This window comes from Apium graveolens, chromosome 8 (assembly GCF_009905375.1).
Source record: "Apium graveolens cultivar Ventura chromosome 8, ASM990537v1, whole genome shotgun sequence".
Lineage (NCBI taxonomy): Eukaryota > Viridiplantae > Streptophyta > Magnoliopsida > Apiales > Apiaceae > Apium > Apium graveolens.
The window spans coordinates 261,732,632-261,755,903 of NC_133654.1; positions in this window are offsets into that span (position 1 = coordinate 261,732,632).

Consider the following 23,272-nt stretch of genomic DNA (forward strand, 5'->3'; position numbering starts at 1 on the left):
TTTGTGGCAAGATCAGATTTTTTCCTAAGTTGTCTCTTGATGTCAAGCATTGTAGCGTTTGGAAGCTTAAAGGCCATCTTGTCAAAAATAGCCTTTTTCATCTCATCAATATCACCCTTGATGGTGTTGACATCTCTAGCATGTTGGAAGCCTTGAATCTGTTGTAGTTGCAGAGAAGCAAGATGTGCTTAAAGGAGCTTCTTGGTGTTGTCATTTGTAGTGGTTTGAAAAGCAGAATTTTTCTGATTTATGAGTTGGATCAGGGTAGTCTTGAAGTAGTGTTCATCATAATGTTTTGAAAATGCCCATGATGGCATGCCTGATCTTGAACCGGAACCTACTTCTCCCCCTATGTCCAATGGCTCTTCTTCACTATCTCCACCTTCATCTCCAAAGAAATCTGTTGAACCACCAGTCTCATAATCAACATCACCAGCTGTAAAGGGCAAAGTTGTGATGGCATCCTTAGCTCTTAGCATTGACTGAGTGGTATGCACCAAATTGAGCATCCTTTCTGCATTTTCATTGCCCTGTTCAGCTAGAAGTTGATAAGCTAGAACAGGGTGAGTAAATGCCTTAGCATCAAGGGAGGTGGAATCTATAACAGCTTGAGGTTGCTGAGATAGTCCCTCCCTGTCTGCATCCTGGACATTCATTAACTCACTAGCAATGACATCCATTCTTATAGCTCCTGTACCTGCATTTCTCTCTTGTTCTCTCCTTTATTGCATCAAGGTCTCACCTTGGCTCCCCACCCTCACACCCTCACCTTCACCATCTAAGGTGGGACTCCTCTCACTCTCTTTTGCCAATCTTGAAGAAATGGATTGCAGATATTTTCACTCTTTTCCTCTCCTTTTTCCTGGGAGCAACCCAGACTCTCACTCATAACACTCTCTTCCCTCAATTCTAAGAGTGACTATATTACCACTAAGTCTTTTGCACTTGAGCTAATTGATGAAATTTTAAGCTGTGCAGAGACACTCGACGGATAAGGGATATCCGTCGGGTTAGCAGTTTGACTATCCGACGGATAACTACTGTTAAGCTTATCCGTCGGGATACAATCACTACTCGACGGATGAGCAATATCCATCGAGAGAGTAGAAATGAGTGAACTTGGAATTGAAACTATTATGGACTCTGTACAGATTGATGAGATTTTGGGCACAGATGTTTCAACAGTTCCTGAAAGAATTGGCAAGTGAGCCAATAAATCATCTAAAAGATGATGCTCACTTGCATTAGATTTTGGCTTCCCCAACAGAGTTTAAGAAAGGGAATCAGGAATTGATGTGTTGATCATGTCCACATCCAGAGAGTTTGTGGGAGAATTTGGTGTGTGAGGTGCTTGTATAACTAAAGATTTTGGCTGTGAATACACATTTATTGGAGCCACATCAAACTGAATTTGAGAAGGTGCAGTGACTGTGTCTTTAGCACCAGTTTGCACAGTGTGTGAACCCTGTGCATCCCCAAAGGTTTTTGTTTTCTTCTTTCTGGCATAAGTTTGGGGTGAGCTAGTGTCCCTTACCCTTTTGGCCTGTGCTCTTGGCTGTGAGCTTTGTTCAATAGCCACATCCTTTTGGGAGGATGCAGCTAGAAATGAGCTTTTGTCCTTTTTAAGCACTGCAGTTTTTTGGGAAACTGCAGTGTGGCTAGGTTGGGAAACACTCACCTCTCCAACCATATCCTTAGGGTTTCTTTTATGTTCACCCTGTCCCTCACCTACCTTACCCACCTTCACACTCCCCTCTTTAGTTTTGGTGGATTTTGCAACTGGCATCTTTTGAGAGATACCAGGGGGGACTTTTTTTGACTTGGATTTAGAAATTTTGGATTTGGCAGCTTGGGTAGGCAACTGTTGGGTCATTGACACAGTTTCCATAGCTACACTGGATTGCAAAGAAATTTGTGAGGTTGGAATAGTAGAGACAGATGAGCTTACCTTACTTACCTGAGGTGCTTCCATTACAGGGAAATAGAAGAGTAGCACCTCCTTGTGATGGTTTTCCCTGTTTAAATCTGCAATAATTCTTCTCTCTTGAACCCAACAATCTAATTTGTTGTTTGGGTTCTCAAGCACAATTTCCTCAGAGAGATGGTTAGCTAGCATCATGAAAAATCTAGCATAGTAAACATTTTTACCCCTCTTGTTTAACTCCCCTAATTTAAACCCCAACTCAAACAAAACAAGGTCACTAAAATTAAAGAAATTATCTGTAACTAGCATGTAAAGCATGTTAAGCATTGATATATTGACATAATCAAAATTACTGATTTTACCAGAAAAGACCTTGGTAACTATATCACACATGAAACTCCATTCTTTCCTAAGACCCAACCTCCTAATATCACTTAACTTAGAAGTAGAGAGTGCATAGTTCATGGAATTGAGCATATTAACAATATCAGTATCTGTGTGTGGTGAGGTCACAGTATTATCAGGAATTTTGAAACATGCTTTAATAACATCACTATTGATACAGAATTCCTTACCTTTAATGGTGAGTGTGATGGTCTTATCTGTCGAGTTGTATGAAGCAGTAGTCCACATCTCTTCAACAACCTCACAGAAAATGGTGGGTGATTCTATCATTGCATAGCTGAGTTGGCAGTTCTTCACGAAATCCATCATTTTGTGGTAGTCACTTGAATGTTGAATCCCCTTGTTTACGAGAGCCGTGAAGTTGTTCTTCTCATAGATGTATCCAGTTTGTGACATGATCTTGACTACTGGTGCCATTGTTAGATAGTGGAAATTGCAGAGATAGAGATGATAATTGCCTTTGAGAAAGAGAGAATTTAGAGCAGATGATTTAAGAAAGATAAAAGAAAAGTAATGGAAATAAATCAAGCTTTTATACTAACTTAAAAATAACTGTCAAAAATAATAAAGTAAAATAAAGTAACCAATGAGAATTGCCCAAAATAGCCGTTTAAAAATAAACTGAAAAAATTCCTTCAATTATTCATCGTGTTATACTTATAAACTGTAAGTATACTCGATGGATAATGTTCAGAGAATTAACGGCTAAGATTCAGACAATTCGACGGATGAGGATAAATCAGTTATCCGTCGAGTCGTAAAATATTCCAGAAAAGTAATTGATTTTACTAATAAAACATATTCCGACGGATGATCAAACTCGATGGATAATGATCATCCGTCGAGATGTAAATTTTGACTTAGCCAAAATTTCATCCAAGACTGTAAAATCAATTAAATTTCTGGCTGCTTTACAACTTGCAAATTATCTGAAAAGATTTAAGAGTAATTTAGCATACCTAACTCACTTACCAACCTTGAAAATGTGGATTCATCCAGTGGTTTGGTAAATATATCTACAAGATGCTTTTCACTTGGAACAAATTATAGTTCCACAGTACCATTCATTACATGTTCCCTTATGAAGTGGTACTTGATATCTATGTGCTTTGTCCTTAAATGTTGTACTGGATTTTCAGTGATGGCAATTACACTTGTGTTATCACAGAAAATGGAAATTCTTTCCACTTGCAAACCATAGTCTAGCAATTGGTTTTTCATCTACAAAATCTGTGCACAACAATTGCCAGCAACAATATATTCAGCTTCAGTTGTAGAAGTAGAAACTGAATTTTGCTTTTTACTGAACCAGGACACAAGCTTGTTTCCTAGAAATTGACAAGTTCTTGTTGTACTTTTTCTATCAATTCTACAACCTGCATAATCTACATCTGAATAACCAGTTTGATCAAAACCAGAATCTCAAGGGTACCAAATGCCAAGTTTTGGTATTCCCTTGAGATATCTGAAAATTCTCTTAATAGCTACTAAGTGAGATTCTCTAGGATCAGCCTGAAATTTAGCACACAAATATGTAGCAAACATTATATCTGGCCTACTAGCTGTTAAGTACAGAAGTGAGCCAACCATGCCCCTATAACTTGATATATCCACAGACTTTTCAGTAGTATTTAATTCAAGCTTAGTTGCAGTGGCCATGGGAGTTTTTGCAGATGTGCAATCCATTAGATCAAACTTCTTTAAAAGATCATAAATGTATTTAGTTTGACTAATGAATATTCCATCACTAACTTGCTTAACTTGCAGACCAAGAAAGTAAGTTAGTTCTCCTATCATACTCATTTCATACTTACTTTGCATCAATTTGGCAAACTTTTTGCAAAGTTTTTCATCTGTAGAGCCAAAAATAATGTCATCTACATAAATTTGAACAAGTATACTAGAGCCATTAATATTTCTAAAGAAAAGAGTTTTGTCTACAGTACCTCTAGTGAAGTGATTCTCTAAAAGAAACTTTGACAAAGTGTCATACCAGGCTCTAGGTGCTTGCTTCAGTCCATAAAGTGCTTTCAAAAGATAGTAAACATATTCTGAAAAAATTGGATCTTCAAAACCAGGAGGCTGGATGACATAGACTTCCTTCTCCAAATCTCCATTCAGAAAGGCACTTTTGACATCCATTTGATAGACTTTGAAATTGGCATGAGCTGCATAGGCTAAGAAGATTCTGATGGCTTCAAGTCTTGCAACTGGAGCAAATGTTTCATCAAAATCTATTCCTTCTTATTGACAATAGCCCCTTAGCAACCAATCTAGCTTTGTTCCTGACTACTATGCCATTTTCATCCATCTTGTTTCTGAATACCCATTTGGTGTCTATTGGATTTTTTCCTTTAGGCTTGGGCACCAGCTTCCATACCTTATTCCTCTCAAATTGGTTTAGCTCCTCCTGCATAGCTAAAATCCAATCAGGATCCAACAATGCTTCTTCTACCTTCTTTGGTTCTTCCTTAGAAAGAAAGCTTCTGTATAGACATTCTTCTTGAGTTGCTCTCCTTGTTTGAACTCTAGAAGATACATCACCAATGATGAGCTCAAAGGGGTGATCATTTGTCCATTTCCTTTGTTGAGGTAGATTAGCTCTAGATGAAGAGGTCTCATTGTTGTCTTGATGTGTGATTGAGTTTTGATTATTTGAAACTCCCCCTGAGTTAATGGATCTTTGATTTTAGAAGGGAGAGCTTTCTGTAGGTGATCTATTCTAACTCCCAGCTTCTTTTAATGACCCAACGGATGGTGAATTTTGAGTACCGACGGATGAGGCTGGTTGTCTCCCGACGGATAAAGCAGATTGTCTCCCGACGGATGAGGCATTATTCAACTCGACAGATGTGTAATTTTGTGCTTCATTGGTAGTAGATTTTTCTGCATTATCCTTTGATACTGTTTCTTGATCACTTTCATCATCACTGTCATCACTAACCATCTCCACATTGTCAAATTTGAGGCTCTCATGGTAATCTCCATCTTGCAGTCCTTAAATATTTTTATCATCAAACACAACATGTATTGATTCCACAACAATGTTGGTTCTTAGATTGTAGACTCTATATGCTTTACCAACAGCATATCCAACAAAAAATCCTTCATCTGCTTTTGCATCAAACTTCCCATTTTGATCAGTCTAGTTTCTCAAGATATAACATTTGCAGCCAAAGACATGAAGAAAATTTAGAGTTGACCTCTTGTTCTTGAACAATTGATAGGGAGTCATGCATTTTGCTTGATTAACCAGAGAAATATTCTGAGTGTAGCATGCGGTATTTACAGCTTCAGCCCAGAATATGTTGGTAATTTAGATTCTTCAAGCATTGTCCTGGCAGCTTCAATAAGTGATCTGTTCTTCCTTTCCACTACTCCATTTTGTTGTGGAGTTCTTGCTGCAGAAAACTCATGCAAAATCCCATTTTCTTCACTAAATGCTCTCATGATAGAGTTCTTGAACTCAGTTCCATGGTCACTCCTGATTCTTCTAACTTTGAAATCAGGATGACTATTGACTTGCCTTATGTGATTGATGATGATTTCACTAGCCTCATCTTTAGACTTTAGGAAATATGTCCAAGAGAACTTTGAGAAATCATCTACAATTACTAGGCAAAATCTTTTCCTTGAGATGGACAACACATTGACTGGTCCAAACAAATCCATGTGTAGCAGTTGTAAAGGTTCTTCAATTATTGAATCAAGCTTCTTCCTAAATGATGCTTTGATCTGCTTTCCTTTTTGGCAGGCATCACACAATCCATCCTTAGAAAACTCCACTTAAGGAATGCTTCTAACCAGTTCTTTCTTTACTAGTTCATTCATGGTGTTGAAGTTTAAATGGGATAGCTTCTTGTGCCATAACCAACTTTCATCCTGACTTGCTTTGCTGAGAAGACAAGTAACAGATTCTGCATTTGATGAGTTGAAGTCAGCTAGGTACACATTTTCTTTTCTCACACCAGTGAGAACCACTTTGTTGCTTCTCTTGTTAGTCACAACACATGCTTCTGAATTGAAGGTTACTGAGTTGCCTTTATCATAAAATTGGCTGATACTCAACAAATTGTGCTTGAGACCATCCACTAAGGCAACCTCATCAATAATTACATTGTCCTTTAAAATCAAGCCATATCCCACAGTATAACCCTTGCTGTCATCTCCAAAAGTAATACTTGGGCCAACTCTTTCCTTGAACTCTGTGAGCAGGGTAGAATCACCAGTCATGTGTCTTGAACAACCACTATCCAAGTACCATATATTCTTTCTGTTTCCCTGCACACATTAAAATCAAATCAAGTTGATTTTGGTACCCAAGTTTCCTTGGGTCCTGCCTTGTTAGCTTTCTTTTTCTGTTTCTTAGGCTTTATCTCATTTGACTTTGGGATATCAGATTCATCCTTAGTCATTTGAGTTGGACCTTTGAAACCATTTATTACAGCAGAATTAGCATGCATATTTTGATTAACAGGGAATGGCATGCTATTAGGAAACATGTTATTACAGTAAGGCATGCTAAATGGCATTTGTGGCATACTAAATGCAGCATAATAAGGATTAGATGCAAATGGCATATTAGCAAACTGTGCATTCATATTCTGTGTAGACATAGCATTCATAGACATAGAAGGCATGGCATTTATGTTGGGAAAATGAGGTGGCACAAATATGGAAGTAGGCATGGCAGTTTTGCAATTAACAGATAAATGATTTACACTACCACACTTGACACATATTTTTCTAGGAACATATTTATCAGGTGTGTAGTTATTGTGTTTGTTAATCCCTACTTTACCATTTCTATTATTTTTCTTTTTAGCCTCTGTTTTAACCTCAATATTTTCAAGTCTGTCACTCAATTGCTTGACAGTCATATGACCAACATTAGCCTACTTCTCCTTCTTCACTTGACTAGATTCTCCTGGAACAAAATTCTTGGAAACTGATCCATATCTCTCATTTAACTTGAAAAGCTTGGCTTTACTCATAGGCTTGCTCACAGTCGACGGATGAGGATTTATGTCACTCGACGGATAACCCTTTTTGTTATCCGACGGATGACCCTCATCATCCGTCGAGTCTACATCTGTTAGCAATCCTTCAACCAAATTGGATTCCAACTTCTCCTTATCCTTCTTCCAGGCTGCATCACAAAAGGACTCAATACCTTGAACTTTGGTGATTTGAGCATGAACATCTGTAGATGTTTTCCATGCCTTAATCACCTCTTGTTCTCGTTGACCTCCTTCAAGGACTCAGTTAATTCCTCCTTGACAATCTTACACTCAATTCTTAATTTTTCAAAATCAATGAACTGAGACTCTAGCACATTATTCCTCTCACTTAAAAATAAATTGTTTTATTTGATTTTAGCATTTTCCTTAGTAAGAGACTTAAGTGTAACACGCAAATGATATAATTCTGTAGACATGTCATTTATATCATCATTACACACAGCTTTAGATAAATGTGCAAGGTTTGTAGTGATTACCTGATTACTTGAAGAACTTGTCTCTGTTTAATCAGACTTGGCCATTAGGGCTAGATTGACATAGCTAACATCTTCATCTTCATCCAGACCATCTGCTGCCCAGTCATTTTCTTGTGTAATGAAAGCCCTTTCCTTTTGTTTGAGCAGCTCAAAGTATTTCTATTATAATCCACAGGCTCAAACTCTTTCTTGCTGGAATCTGACTTTCTACACTCACTGGCAAAGTGCCCTGCCAAGCCACATTTGAAACATTTAAATTTAGATTTATCCACCATGTTTTTATTTGGCTTGGCTGCTCCAAAGTTCTTCTTGAACTTGAGCTTGGCAAATCTTCTGGAAAGAAATGCTAGATGTTCATCAATATCTTCCATATCATCTTGGCTCAAAGAATCTTCATTTTCTGCTATCAGCCCCTTGCCCTTGTTTTCACAGACCTTTGAAGTTGATTCAACAACTTCCATCTTCATCTCCTTTTCTTTTTCTAACTCAGCAACTAGTGCAATAGATCCTCCTTTCTTCTTTCCTCTCTCCATCCTCTCATCTTGCTCTATTTCAAGCTCATAAGTTTTCAGGATGCCATACAGTCTCTCCAAAGTAAACTCTTTGTAATCTTGAGAGTTTCTTAATGAGACTGTCATAGGTTTCCATTCCTTTGGAAGAGATCTAAGGAATTTAAGATTGGAGTCTTTTGTCTAATAGACCCTTCCATGCAATTTCAGAGCATTTAGTAGTTTTTGAAATCTACTAAAAATGTCAGTGAGAGACTCACTATCTTCACTGTGAAAGTGCTCATATTGTTGAATTAGTAGCTGCATCTTATTTTCTCTAACTTGTTTAGTGCCATCACAGATAATCTGTACTGTATCCCAAACTTCCTTGGCTGTTTTGCAATTGATGATGTTGTCAAACATGTCACCATCAACTCCATTGAACAGGATATTCATAGCCTTCTTATCTTTCCTGACTTGTTCAATATCAGGATCAGACCATTCATGCCTTGGTTTGGGAACATATGGCTCATTTCCAGTTGCAGCTCTCATTGGTACATGAGGGCCTCTTTCTATGCAATCTACATAGGCCTCATCTTGAGAAAGTAAATGAAGATGCATCTTTACCTTCCAGTGATGGTAATTATCTTTGTCCAGAAAAGGAATCTTGACTCCCACATCCTTCTTGTTCATCTTGTTGTTTTGTTGTGATCTTTAAACTCTTTGTTTATCAAGAGCTTGCTTTGATACCAATTGTTAGTCCCTTAATAATGCAACAAGAATTACATAAGGGGGGTTGAATGGAATTCTTGAAACTTTTTCACAAAGATATAAAATATTCTATCTTAATAATATATAACTGTGTGAATTGATTTGCAAACTGCGGAATAATAACTTGGAATGAATCAATACACAAGTAATTATAAACACAAGCTTTAAAAACTTTCTGGTGGATTTGAATGTATCCACCAGAGATATATATTATATCAAGAGAACTCTGTGTAACAATTAGCTCACAGCTGCTTACAAATTTGAACAACTAAGTTTTCAGAGAAATGCTAAGAATTCAGCTTACAATTGTTTCCCTGAGAAATTCTTGCTTAGTTGTTTGTTGTTCTATTTGCTACTTATTGGTTTATATATCACCAAGATTACAAAGTAGTAAGACAAGATAATAAAACAAAACCTATCAAGTCTAATATTATGCTTCTTCATTACTCTATTCCAACATCTTTGACTATTTTCATAATAGCATGGAAATGGCAATGCTTCTTTGTTCTCTAAAACCCGGTTGAATAGGCTTCCACATTTCATTTGCATACACTCGACGCATGTGACTGTGTTGTCACTGTCAACAGATGTTTGAATTCTTTAACCGTCGGGTTCATGATCATCCGTCGGGTTGCCTTGTTGATCATCCGTCGAGTGGCATTGTTGTTTATCCGTCAGGTAGCTTTCTTGCACTTGACTTCATTTCATTTATGCAGAATTACAAGACATCATCTATGTACAATTAATCAACCTATTCCGCATATCTAGTTAAAGTCAACATGACTTGAGTACTACTATAGAATCTAAACAATGTGTATGCAGAAATGTGCTACAGACTGATTGTTACACAAGCTACTCACTCGATGGATAATAAATCATCATCCGTCGGAACTATATTGAGTCATCCGTCGGGACTACACGTCGAGTGCTACATTTTTCACTAAGTAAAATCTACCAAGGTGTTTTGTTAATGAAATCATCAAGTTCACAACATATCCACAACAGAAAAGTAGGTAAAAGATTATAAAATCTTTTAATTCCCATATATATACTCTTTTTTTGACAACTGTTATGATTGAAGCAGAACAGACTTAAGACACCTAGTAGCATATCATTAGTCAAAACATTATTAGTGGGCACGGGTAATAAGCACTAATAATTATGCACATGCAGTGTTTCAAAGAAAACACGCTTCCCACTTACTAAATGATTATGACTGTTTTTATCTCACCTAATTATATTCTGATAAAATATGACCGTTACAGTATTTACCACAAATAAGTCAAGTAAATAAAAAATGCCACGTAAGCATCAGAGTTTGCATCAGGATTTAATATCAGAACTTGACTATTATCAGATTTTAACGGTCATCAGAACATGGCTTCTGTACTCAAAAAGTGAATGTTTGTATATGTGATTCTTCATACAAATATTGACTTATTTCTTCAGAGTTTTATCATCAGAACTTCCATCAGAACTTCCATCAGAACTTGTCCTCAGAATTTATGCATATGACACTTAACTGTTTGTCTAAAACAACTTAATCACCACAGTAATTTTCATCATTCATATGGAGTGATAGTGTGTGCATTAGAAAAATATCAGATAAAGATTAAAGTTTGATAAACTTCAGTACATCTTAGAAATAAGGCATAACTAAGAAAAGTGCTTAAAATCTGTCATTAATAATGAAGTCTACTATAGAATAAATTTATGCAAGAATCCACCTCAACTGTTTGTTTGCTTTTCTAATGCAAATTACGTAATACCAGCAATGCACTTGGGTCTTCCCTTCCACATATTTACTCTAGATCTCAAAGGAGTACTTGACTTCAATTTTCTTCTCTTTTCTTTTCTTCATATAAGTGAGGCTTATCAAGCATGTAGTTCATTCTTAAGATTTACTGACATTAGAATTTGACAGATAAGAAGCAAAAATCTAGTTTGTGACTTAGCAATAAGATACACAAAGTAAATTTGACTAAGCTCAAAATCAGAATTTGCTTGTGTTAATGAATTTCCACATAAACAACTAATTCAAACTTGAGATTTCTAGTATGTTAAAGACTACTAGATCAGCATCTAGCACAGTTATCCTCATTGGATTAAATAGTCACAGAACATTCAAAACACTATCAGAGTATATAGATCCACATCAGATAACAATCAGTATTTAATGTATTACAATTTAAGCACAGATTATATGAAGATAAGACAATCTGTAAACACTGATCATAAAGTCTGATGCATGAGAACAAAAACTAAGCAGATTTAGAGAAAGAACCTGAAACCATTCCAAGTTCATTTACCAGTCTTGTAAAAGTAGCTTCACATAGTGGTTTTATAAAGATATCTGCTAGTTGTTTATCTGTTGGAACAAAATGCAATTCCACTGTACCTTCCATCACATGTTCACTTATGAAATGGTACCTAATGCTAGTGTGCTTTGTCATTGAGTGTTGAAATGGATTACCTGTCATAGCAATTGTACTTTGATTATCACAGTATATAGGTATTTTAGAAAATTCTAACCCATAGTCCAGTAACTGATTCTTCATCCAAAGAATATGATCACCACAGCTTTCTGTAGCAATATATTCTGCTTCTACAGTTAATTTGGAAATTGATTTCTGTTTCTTGCTAAACCAAGAAACCAATCTACTTCTAAGAAATTGGCAGCTTTCATTTGTGCTTTTCCTGTCTATTTTGCATCCTACAAAATCTGCATCAGAGTAACCTATTAGCTTAAAATCTGATTTTCTAGGATACCATAATCCTAGATCAGCTGTACCCTTGAGGTACTTGAAAATTCTTTTCACAGCTGTTAGATGAGGTTCTCTTAGATCAGCCTCAAATCTTGCACAAAGACAGGTAGCATAAATGATATCAGGTCTACTTGCAGTTAAATAGAGTAAAAAGCCAATCATACCTCTGTAGTTAGTAGTATCTACTGATGAACCAGTATCTTTATCTAACTTGGTTGCAGTGGCCATGGGAGTGGATGCAGTTGAACAATCTTGCATTCCAAATTTCTTTAGTAAATTTCTGGTGTACTTGGATTGACAGATAAAAGTACCTTCTTCATTTTGCTTGACTTGAAGGCCCAGAAAATAACTAAGTTCTCCCATCATACTCATTTGATATATTGACTGCATTAACTTTGCAAACATTTCACAGAGTTTGGCATTTGTAGAACCAAATATGATATCATCAACATATATCTGTACCAAAAGTAAGTCCTTTCCATGGTTGAGATAGAACAGTATTTTATCAATTATACCTCTGTAAAATCCACTTTCCAGAAGGAATTGAGTTAAAGTCTCATACCATGCTCTTGGAGCTTGCTTAAGGCCATAAAGTGCTTTATCAAGTCTGCAGATTGTGTTTAAGTCCTGAGACAAGAGCTACTGATTCAATGATGACATTCCCAAGATTGATATTGTCATATCCCTGAGTTTTTCCCATGTTGCCATCTCCATAAGAAATTCATGGGCCAGCTTTCTCCATAAAGTCTGATAGCAGGGCTTAATTTCCAGTCATATGTCCTGAACATCCATTGTCCAGCACTAAGATATTTTTCCTGTTGCCCTGCAATCACAAAGACCACTATTGGTTAGTTTTAAGGACCCAGACTTGCTTGGATCCTTTGGCCTTTTTAAGTTTGTTAGTATTTGCAGCGGATTTAATTTCAGAGTTTATGCTAACATGCTGTTTATCATATTTTATATCAGACTTTGCATCAGACTTTACACTAGAAGGAATAATACTAACTTTCTTTAAAGAAGGTTTTATTTGATAAGAATCATAGTATAAACTATGATATTCCTTACAAGTATAAATGGAATGCCATATACTACCATAGTGAAAACAAGGATTTTGTGGTTTAAACCTAACAAAATGACTCTTAATTCCTGATTTAGGAGGTAAAGAGTTTATATCTTTATTTTTCCTGCAAAAAGAAGCAAGATGGTTAGAGTTTCCACAGTTATAACATTTCTTTCTAGGAGCATTAGGAACAGGCATATAATTATTGCTTTTATTCACACCTTCCTTTCCATTCCTATTTTTCCTAGCTTCCTTTACCTTGTTCACATTTCTAATCTCTTTCAGCTTATACTTAAGCTGCTTCCTTGTCATTAAGCCTATGTTTACTTCAGCTGGTTTATCTTATTTTAATTTGTCAGAAGTTGACTTTTCTTTGACTTCTGTCCTAGACTCTTTCAACTTTTCAGAATCAGACTTTTTTGCTACAAACTGAACAAGATTTACCTTTGTCTTAGCAGTCTGTTTAACAACAAGTGGCTCAATTTGCACAGTTCCTTTCTCACTTTTATCATCTGCATAACCTAAGCCCTCTTTCTAGTTTCCACTACTTAGTAAATTCTGAGTTGTTCTTCCTGAGTTAGTCCAAGTTGTGATAATCTCTCTTTTCTTTTCTAAATCAGTTTTTAGAGATTCATTCAATTTTAGTACTTCATCTCTAACATACAAAGCATCATCTCTTTCTTTCTTAGTTTGATGAAGAAAAACTAACTCCTTTTCTAAATAGTCATTTCTTTTTTTAAAAGCAAAATTTTCAGATGTTAATTTTTCACATGTTAAAGTCTGATCTCTATAACTAATGAACATGGTTTTAAGATATAATCTCAACTCAGTAATATCATCAGTATGAAAAGCATAAGTTGTTTGAGGTACCTTTGAAAGGCATATGTCATAGCCTACTCGTTTATTCGAGTATTTAACTCAACTCAAATAAGAATGTAATAAGTAAATAGTGGATCAAGCATCAGAGAGATCTCACAAAGTAACATCTGTCAAAGAATAAAGAAACATTGTTCATCTGCAGACTTGAAGATTCACTGGAAGAAGTTCAAGAATTTGATCATGCCTCAGTGATGTAAATCAAGATCGTGGATTCAATCAAGTGACAGAGATCTCGTCAAGGTATCATTTATTACAAGGATTCAATCAGAACAACAGAGTCAAGACATGAAGAAACGTCACGAAAGTTAGTCACTCATGAACCAGACAGTACATCGAGTGTCAGCATTGAAGTGACGGAATTGATTCATAAGTCTCAGTGACTTTCAGAAGATTGTCAGAAGAATGGTTGCTGCTCAGCGTTAGTATTAATTCTCCATTAATTAATTAAGTCATATAATTTAATTAAGAAAATAAATTATATCTGCAAGGATTAATTTATTAATTAATTGAATTAAATTGATTAATTAATTTAGAATTAATATTAAGGAATTACAGAATTTTAATTGGTTTAAATCTATTTAAATTGAAACAAGACAATCTGAATTGTATTAATATGACAATCGGTATGACAATCAATAGTCATACCGAAAGTCATGCTAATTCATTTAATTGTCTTGTTAGAATTTTTATTAGATTAAAAATCTGTTATTAATCTTTGCAAGACAATCTGAATTGTACTTATGTAACAATCGGTATGACAATCAATTGTCATACCGAAAGTCATGCTGGTTCAAAGAATTGTCATTGCAGTTCATTCATCTCGGCTGTTTGATAAAAGAAGCAGAAGACTTTTTGTTTATGAAGCAATCAAACAGAACACACCACAAGAACAAAAGAAAAAGCAGCAGAAAAATATTTCATCTATTCTGCAACTTCAAGATCAATTTTCTAGATTGTAAAGTTAAATCCAATCAACTAGAAATACTTATCTTGTTCTTGTATATCTATCTAGCGGATTAAAATCCCTAGAACTTAATCTCAAATCGCTTTTAGCATTTGATCTTTTAATTACAAAAATAGAAAAAGTTCATGTCGAATTTATTCTAAATTTGTAATAATTGATTTGAGATTAATCCCTTGTAACCGATACCGTAGTTGTAACACCTTTCAAGTTTAATAAAAGTTTTATTTAACTTGAATTTTGTTTCACAATTTTATTCCGCATTTTATTCGACGAAACGGTATTGTTTGCATTCAACCCCCCTTCTACAAACAAATTGGGACCTAACAATTGGTATCAGAGCCTTCTGATTAACGTACAAATCAAGATCCTAGACTTTTGTGTTTCTTTCACTTCTTGAATTTTTATTCACTCAAAAATTCATAATGACTACACAAAAAGTTGGAACCGTTAAAATTCCACTTTTCGATAAAGAAAATTATGTGATGTGGAAGAAGAAGATGCTACTGTTTTTACAGGTTGCTAATCCCAAATATTTGCAAGTGTTGAAGAAGGGTCCAAAAATTCCTATGGTTATTGAACCAGAGGTAATAGAGAATGATGTGGTGATCACCGAAGCGAGAACTTATGTGAAGGATCCTGAGGACTTCTCTCCTGCTGAAATAGAAGAAGCTTCCCTGGATGCTAGCCTTCAATTAATCTTAGTAGATTCCCTTAATCCCCTAATGAACAGACATGTGATGAATTGTAAAGATTCTAAACATATCTGGGAAACTATTGAGATTATTAATGAAGGCACAGAGGAAGTTAGGGAGAACAAACTAGAAATCCTAACCTCTGAGTATGAATACTTCAAATCTAATCCAGGAGAAGGAATCACTGAAGTGTTTGAGAGGTACAATGCATTGATCAACAACCTGAACATTAATGGTAAATACTATTCCATCAGGGAGGTCAATAAAAAGTTCCTTTTAACACTGCCAACTCATCTCGAACATAGAATCACTGCCATAAGAGAAGCAAGAGATCTGAGTGAGATTTCTTTGGAAAGGCTCTATGGTGTGTTAAAGACTTATGAGTTGGAGCAGATTCAGCAGAAGGAAGTTTACGGGAAAGGAAGAGTGGTCAGCACGTCTACTGCTCTGGTAGCTGATGAACAACAACAACAACAACCACTATATCAACAACAATCTCAACAGTCAGATAGAATGGTACAGTCTTCCAAGGTTGAAGATAATGTGATAGTAGCAGAATTTGATTCACCTACTACAAATCAATCAGGAGATGATTATTATTCCTTGGAAGAACTGGAGCAATTGGAGGATGAGTCAATGGCCCTGATTGTCAAGAGATTCTCAAATGTCAGATTCAAAAGGAATCCCAAGTTCAAGTACAAGTCCAACTACAACAGATTCCAGAAAGGTGGATCTTCATCCTCTAACACCAGCAGTGGTGGGTATAAAACAGGGATGGTTGATTGAAGCACCATTCGATGCTTCAACTGTAATGAGTTGGGACACTTTGCCACAGAATGCAGGAAGCCAAAACAAGCAAGGAAGAACTCTTACGATTCTAATCAGAAGAGTAAATCTGAAAGGGCGTACCTGGCAAAGGGAAGAAGCTGGGATGATACTGACAGTGAAGATGAAGAAGTTGGGAATCTTGCTCTCATGGCTAGTGATGCAAGCACCTCATCGTCAAGAAAAGAGGTAAAACTTTCTGATGATGAAATGGTTTATCATCTAAGAGGTAACTTAGATTGTGCTCGTCGTGATAATGAATTGTTAAATCAACAAATCAAAGACCTTGAGAAAGAGGTCAATGAATTAAGACTTGTGCACATTAATCAAGATAAACTTAAAGACCAAGTATCTTTTCTAGAGAATAGAGTTGACTGTTATAGACAACTCGAAACTATTCTCAAAGACAAGATCACCGGTCTTGAGGCTAAGGTTAAAGCTTACTTTAATTCTTGTTCGAAGTCCAAAGAGTTTTACAATAAGCAAGCTGTTAATCAAACACATGGAATAGGTTATGATTACAATGCTGCTATTGGAAAATTAGGCATAAACTCCCCTCCTCATGTATGTGCTAAAGGCAGGGAAGTACCACATGTGCTTAAGGGTGTTGATGAACCCCTCTATAAGGAATCAATTGCTGAACCATTTGATGAGACCTCTTTTATTATTCAAGAAGAAATCCGTGCTGAAGATAATGCTAATGGGAAAGCTGTCTCCAAGTCAAGTGTGTCAAAAGTTCCAGTCAAGGTTGTGAAAGCAACTGAGACTAACTCAGACACACATGAGTTGGATAACACAAATGCCATGTCTACCATGCATAAGTTGCCTATTGTTAATCCTTCTCATAAAGCATGTGGTGTTCCTGATTGTATGTCTTGTGCTTTTAATCTGTTGTTTGCTTATTTTAATGGTAAGCATGCTTCTAATGATAAGACTACTCCTCGTCAGCATGTGAATAATGGAAAGCATGATAGGTCTAAGACTGCTAGTCCTCCTAAAGCTAGAAAGGAGACATTTGTGCCTAAGCCTAAACATAAATCTGATAAGGCTGTTTTAAAGGTCAAATGTTCAGTCATTGAGAATGTTGAGAATAGTGAAATTAAGAATGTTGTTTTGCCTGATAAAGGCCAATTTTACAAGTATGCCGGACCCAGCCAAGCTTGGGTTCCGAAGAAGTTCTAATCCATTTGTATTGCAGGGCATTAAACAGGTACAACCGGTAGTGTGGATTCTTGACAGTGGATCGTCAAGACATATGACCGGAGATAGAGCCCTGCTATCAAATGTGGTTGAGAAAGCTGGCCCAGTGGTTACCTTTGGAGATAACAGCAAAGGTTTAACGGAGGGATATGGCTGTTTGCAAGCTGGAAATGTTATCATTGAAAATGTATATCTTGTGCAAGGACTTGAACACAATCTGCTTAGCATTAGTCAGTTCTGTGACAACGGCTACAATGTTTTATTCGACAAGCTGAAGTGTCAGATTCTGCACAAGAAAAGTGAAAAACCCTCCTTAATGGGAATACGGAAAGGAAATCTGTTCGTAGCTGACATGAACTCTGGAAGCAATCTTGAAGTCAATTGTTTCTATGCAAAAGCATCGTCAAATGAGAGTTGGCTATGGCACAAGAGACTTTCCCATCTCAATTTCAAGACAATGAATTCTCTTGTCAAAAGAGAATTGGTAAGAGGTCTGCCTCAGCTGGAATTCTCTCCAGAAGGACTATGTGAGGCTTGCCAGAAAGGAAAGTCAAAGAAAGCAAGTCACAAAGGCACTGACACATCTTCCATAACTGGTGTTCTGCAATTATTGCACATGGATTTATTTGGTCCAGTTAATATCCTTTCTATGTCAAAGAAGTGTTACTGTCTTGTGATAGTTGATGACTATTCCAAGTATTCGTGGGTTTTATTTCTTCACTCTAAGGATGAAACACCACAAGTTGTGATTGATCATATCAAGATGATTGAGTTAGATTCTAACGTCCCTGTTAGAGCAATAAGGTCAGATAATGGAACAGAATTCAAGAATGCACTTCTAAATGGATTCTGTACAGACAAAGGGATTACCAGACAATTTTCAGCTCCTAGAACCCCTCAGCAAAATGGAGTGGTAGAAAGGAAGAATCGTACATTGATTGAAGCTGCAAGAACGATGTTAAATGAATCAGGTCTTCCAATGTACTTTTGGGCTGAAGCTGTCAATACTGCATGTTATACTCAGAATCGAACTCTAATCAACAAAGACTTCATGAAAACTCCTTATGAGATTTTGAATGAACAGAAACCTTCTATCAAATACTTTCATGTATTTGGTGCCAGATGCTTCGTGCTCAAGGATGGAGATGATCGTCGTGGTAAGTTCGAGGCAAAGGCATATGAGGGTATTTTTGTTGGATATGGAAGAAGATCATATAGAGTGTATATCATTGATCAACACAAAGTAACTGAAAGTGTCAATGTTACATTTGATGACACTAAACTCCCTAGTATCCAAACTGAAGATCCTTCTGAGAAACTGAAGTTTGATGATACGTCAGATTCAGAGTCAGAACATGGTCAAGAACCTGAGGTTGTTGCTGTTGAAGAACCTGTTAATCCTGATAATACTCAAGGTAATAGTGATGGAAACTCTGGAAACAATGGAGATACCACTGCTACTGACGGAGAATCTTCAAGTCAACATGGCAACAACTCAGGGGGAGATGCTGAAGGATCATCTAGTAGGACACAACATCACAATGAATTTCAAGGCGAATCATCAAGATCAAATCTTCCAAGACAGACTGTCTGGAATAAAGCTCACCCTTTTGAGTTGATTATTGGTGATCCAGATGTTGGAGTCAGAACTAGACGTGCTACTCAAAATGAGTGTCTGTTCTCAGGATTTCTTTCTGAGATGGAACCTAAGAAAATTGAAGAAGCACTAACTGATCCAGATTGGGTGATTGCTATGCAAGATGAACTCAATCAGTTTGAAAGTCAACAAGTCTGGAAACTGGTACCTAGGCCTGTACACAAGAAAGCTGTTGGTACAAGGTGGGTATTCAGGAATAAACTAGATGAAGATGGTGTGGTTACAAGAAACAAGGCAAGACTGGTAGCTAAAGGGTATTCTCAAGCTGAAGGTATTGATTATGATGAAACCTATGCTCCAGTGGCTAGACTTGAGGCCATCAGGATATTTCTGGCATTCGCAGCATTTTCAAACTTTAAAGTTTATCAAATGGATGTCAAGAGCGCCTTTCTGAATGGAAAGCTGGATGAAGAGGTATATGTAGAGCAACCTCCTGGTTTTGAAGATCCAGATCATATGGATTTTGTCTTCTTTCTTTTCAAGGCTATCTATGGGCTAAAACAGTCACCAAGAAAATGGTATGACACTCTCTCTGAATTTCTTATTGAAAATAGCTTTATTAGAGGTGTCATAGACAAAACTCTCTTTTCTAAAAAACATAAGAATGATACTATATTAGTCCAAGTCTATGTGGATGATATAATATTTGGGTCTACTAATGATAATCTCTGTAAGAGATTTGCTAAGTTAATGCACAGCAAGTTTGAAATGAGCATGATGGGAGAGCTGAAGTTCTTTCTTGGATTACAAGTAAATCAAAGGTTAGATGGAACATTTATTTGTCAATCCAAGTATCTCAAGGAACTCCTCAAAAAATACAATCTAGAGGATTCTGCATCAGCAAGGACTCCATCAACTACAGCTGTCAAGCTTGGACCATGTGAAAACTCCATTAAGATTCAGATTATGCAGGAAGTGTTGTTGATAGGAAAAGCACCTCAGGAAGTTGTCAATTCTTAGGAAGCAGGCTAGTCTCATGGTACAGCAAGAAACAGCAAACAGTTTCCAACTCAACGGCCGAGGCTGAATATATTGCTGCTGGAAGCTGCTGTGCTCAGATCTTGTGGATTAGGAACCAACTACGAGACTATGGCTCTGTATTGAACAAGATTCCTATTTTATGTGACAACACAAGTGCAATAGCCATCACCAACAACCCTGTGCTGCACTCGAGGACAAAGCACATTGACATCAAGTATCATTTTATTAGAGAGCACGTCATGAATGGTACTGTTGAACTATTTTTTGTTCCAACAGAAGAACAAATAGCAGATATTTTCACTAAACCACTTGACGAATCCACATTTACCAGATTAGTTGGTAAATTGGGTATGTTAAATAGTTTTTGTGATTAATTTAATTAATATCTGGAATCTGTTCTTGAATGAATTTACAAATGAATTTTTCATAAATGAAAAATTCATTTGCAAATTTATTTTATCATTTTATCATATTTCTTGCTTATTTCTATGTAATATATATATATTATCTTATCTATGTTATTTACTCTACTTGTTAATTTAAAATATCTCAGAATATTTTATTTCCTCTAAAAATATTTTTCTATGAATTTTATTTGCTAAAATTCAACAGAAATCTATTTTTGGAATAAAAATAATTAATTCTGAAATATTGTCTTTATTTTCTGTAAAAATTTTAAGTATTTATTTCAGTTTTACTATTTTGTAATATAGTTTCAGTACATAAATAGAAGTCTGTTCCTTTTATTTTATTTTGTTTTCTACTGCAATGACAATCGGCAAGACAATTGAATTGTCTTGCTGAAAATCATTTCAGTACTTATATATATATATACTTATTTTCATATTAATTATGTGTGAAATCCTTTTATTTCCAGAATGACAATCGGCAAGACAATTGAAATTGTCTTGCTGAAAGTCATTTGCAAATATAATTGTCATTTCAGTGTTTTTCAGTATAGTTTTATACTGGCAAGACAATCGGTATGACTATTGATTGTCTTGCCAGTTATAAACATTATATATATCTATTTTATTTTATTTTGCCTGGTATGACAATCGGTATGACTATCAGATTGTCATACCAGTCATAATTTTTATACTTATTCTATTGTATTTTTCTTTTCCTTCTTTTGCCTGGTATGACAATCGGTATGACAATCCTGGATTGTCATACCAGCTGTTATATAAAGGCGTTTGGTGTATTGTTTTTAAACCATTTCATCAGTTCACTTCATTTCAAAAAATCTAACAGTTTTTATCTCTTAATTTTCTCTCTTCTCTCTCTTCGAACCAAACCATCAATCTGAGTATTTCCTTGCTCGAGTTTTTACTCAGCTTACTATTTCATCACTTTGTGATATATACATACAAGTATATATATACAAGGTGCTGTTGAATTTTTATTAAAATTTTTTTTTAAAAAAAATCAGTTTGCCCCTTCAAATTCCATTTGTGTTGGTTGATTTTGAAATTTTTTTTTGTTTTTTTTTTCCTGATTTGTGTCGTTTGGCTTGTGTCATCTGGATTTGTGAGTTATAGATTTTAACGAGATACATTCCTGTCTAAATTTTTCGATTATAATTAATTTAATTCGAATTATTAAATTAATTTAATTAATTCGAATTTTCTTAATATTATTCTTAAAATTCTGAAAGTGTGTGCCTTATTATTATTTTAAAATGGCTCTCAATTTCCAACTTGTCGCGCATAATCTAGTTGGTTATTTCAATCCGGAAAAATGTGATGTTGAAAAATTTAAGCCTTGGATTAGATTTTTAAATGATCATTCGATTGTTAGCTCTGCTATTAAATCAAATGTGATTTTAAACGTCGATCTACTTAGGCTGATTTGCACAACTTCTACTGTGGCCGATGATTCAAAATCTTTTTCATTCACCATCGCAAACACACAGTATGTAGTTGATGAAACAGTCGTCAATCGTGCGTTAAATTTTCCACTAGACAATTTCTGTAATTTACCCTCTGAAAATGATATCACAAATTTTTTCAATGCTATTCACTATCAGGGGGTGATCAATTTAACCAAACTTTCTAAATCAAATTTGGTGTCTGAATGGGATATATTCTTCGATACACTTTCCAAAGTGTTTGCCAACTGTACAAAATCTAATTTTCATAACATTACTTCCACCCTGCAGTATATTGGTCTTGCGGTTGTTTTCAATCAAAGGATCAATTTTGGCAAACTACTTTTTCCCATTCTCTTGAGACGTCTAACTTCTGCTTTACGTGATCATTCTACAAATCGTAGGGTATCATGTTACTATGCTCGTTTTCTTATGCTCATAGCAGATCATCTACTCACCCCTGAACACAAAGCACTTTTTGCTAACTCTGCTGTAACCGAACCCCCACCAGTTAGCAAAAAGATTTACACTCGCCAAGACACAACCTTCAAATTTATGCAAGTACCAGTACTTGTATCTGCTTTCATGGCCAATTATATTCCCTTGCCTATTTTTAATCTTCCCGGCCATGAACAGCAACCTCAACCTCCAGTGGTTCAAGCCACCCAGGCTCTTCCATTACAGGTAGTAACTCCTCACTCTCTCTCTCACTCTCTTCCTACTTCTGTTAACACACCCTCAGTGGTTGATAGGGCTGACCATGAAGTTGTAGAACCACAGCTTCAATCCCAGGTCATAGAGCCAAACACAGAGTCTCATTCTATCTCACCCTCTCCCCCACTGTCTAAAATGTTACCCAGAAGATTATTAGGAAGTAGTAAAATGTCAAATATGAGTGAACCCTCAGCTCTGCCTCCTCCTAAGAAAAGAAAAACCTATTCTGAGGCATCTGAAAGCTTATCCTTGTCCTCCCAACAGGACATGGACTTTGAAATGGCCAATGAACAGTTACTAGAGGCATTCTCTCAACAGGATGCATCTATTGAAATTCGCCAACGGGCCATGGCATCTTGTACTGAGTCAAGCACAATTCCATTACTCACAATGGAACCATACACTTCCCCAGATAATACTCAGGACACCCAGCGAGGAGTGCACGTAGAGTCGGTTACAGTGCCTGCCATAGTTACGGCAGAAGAGCAGTCACATGCTTCAGAGGGAAAATCTGACTCTCCGCCATCTTTAATAGAGTCATTTTCTCCCCTCCCAGATCCAACAACTCTGGCTCCCTTAT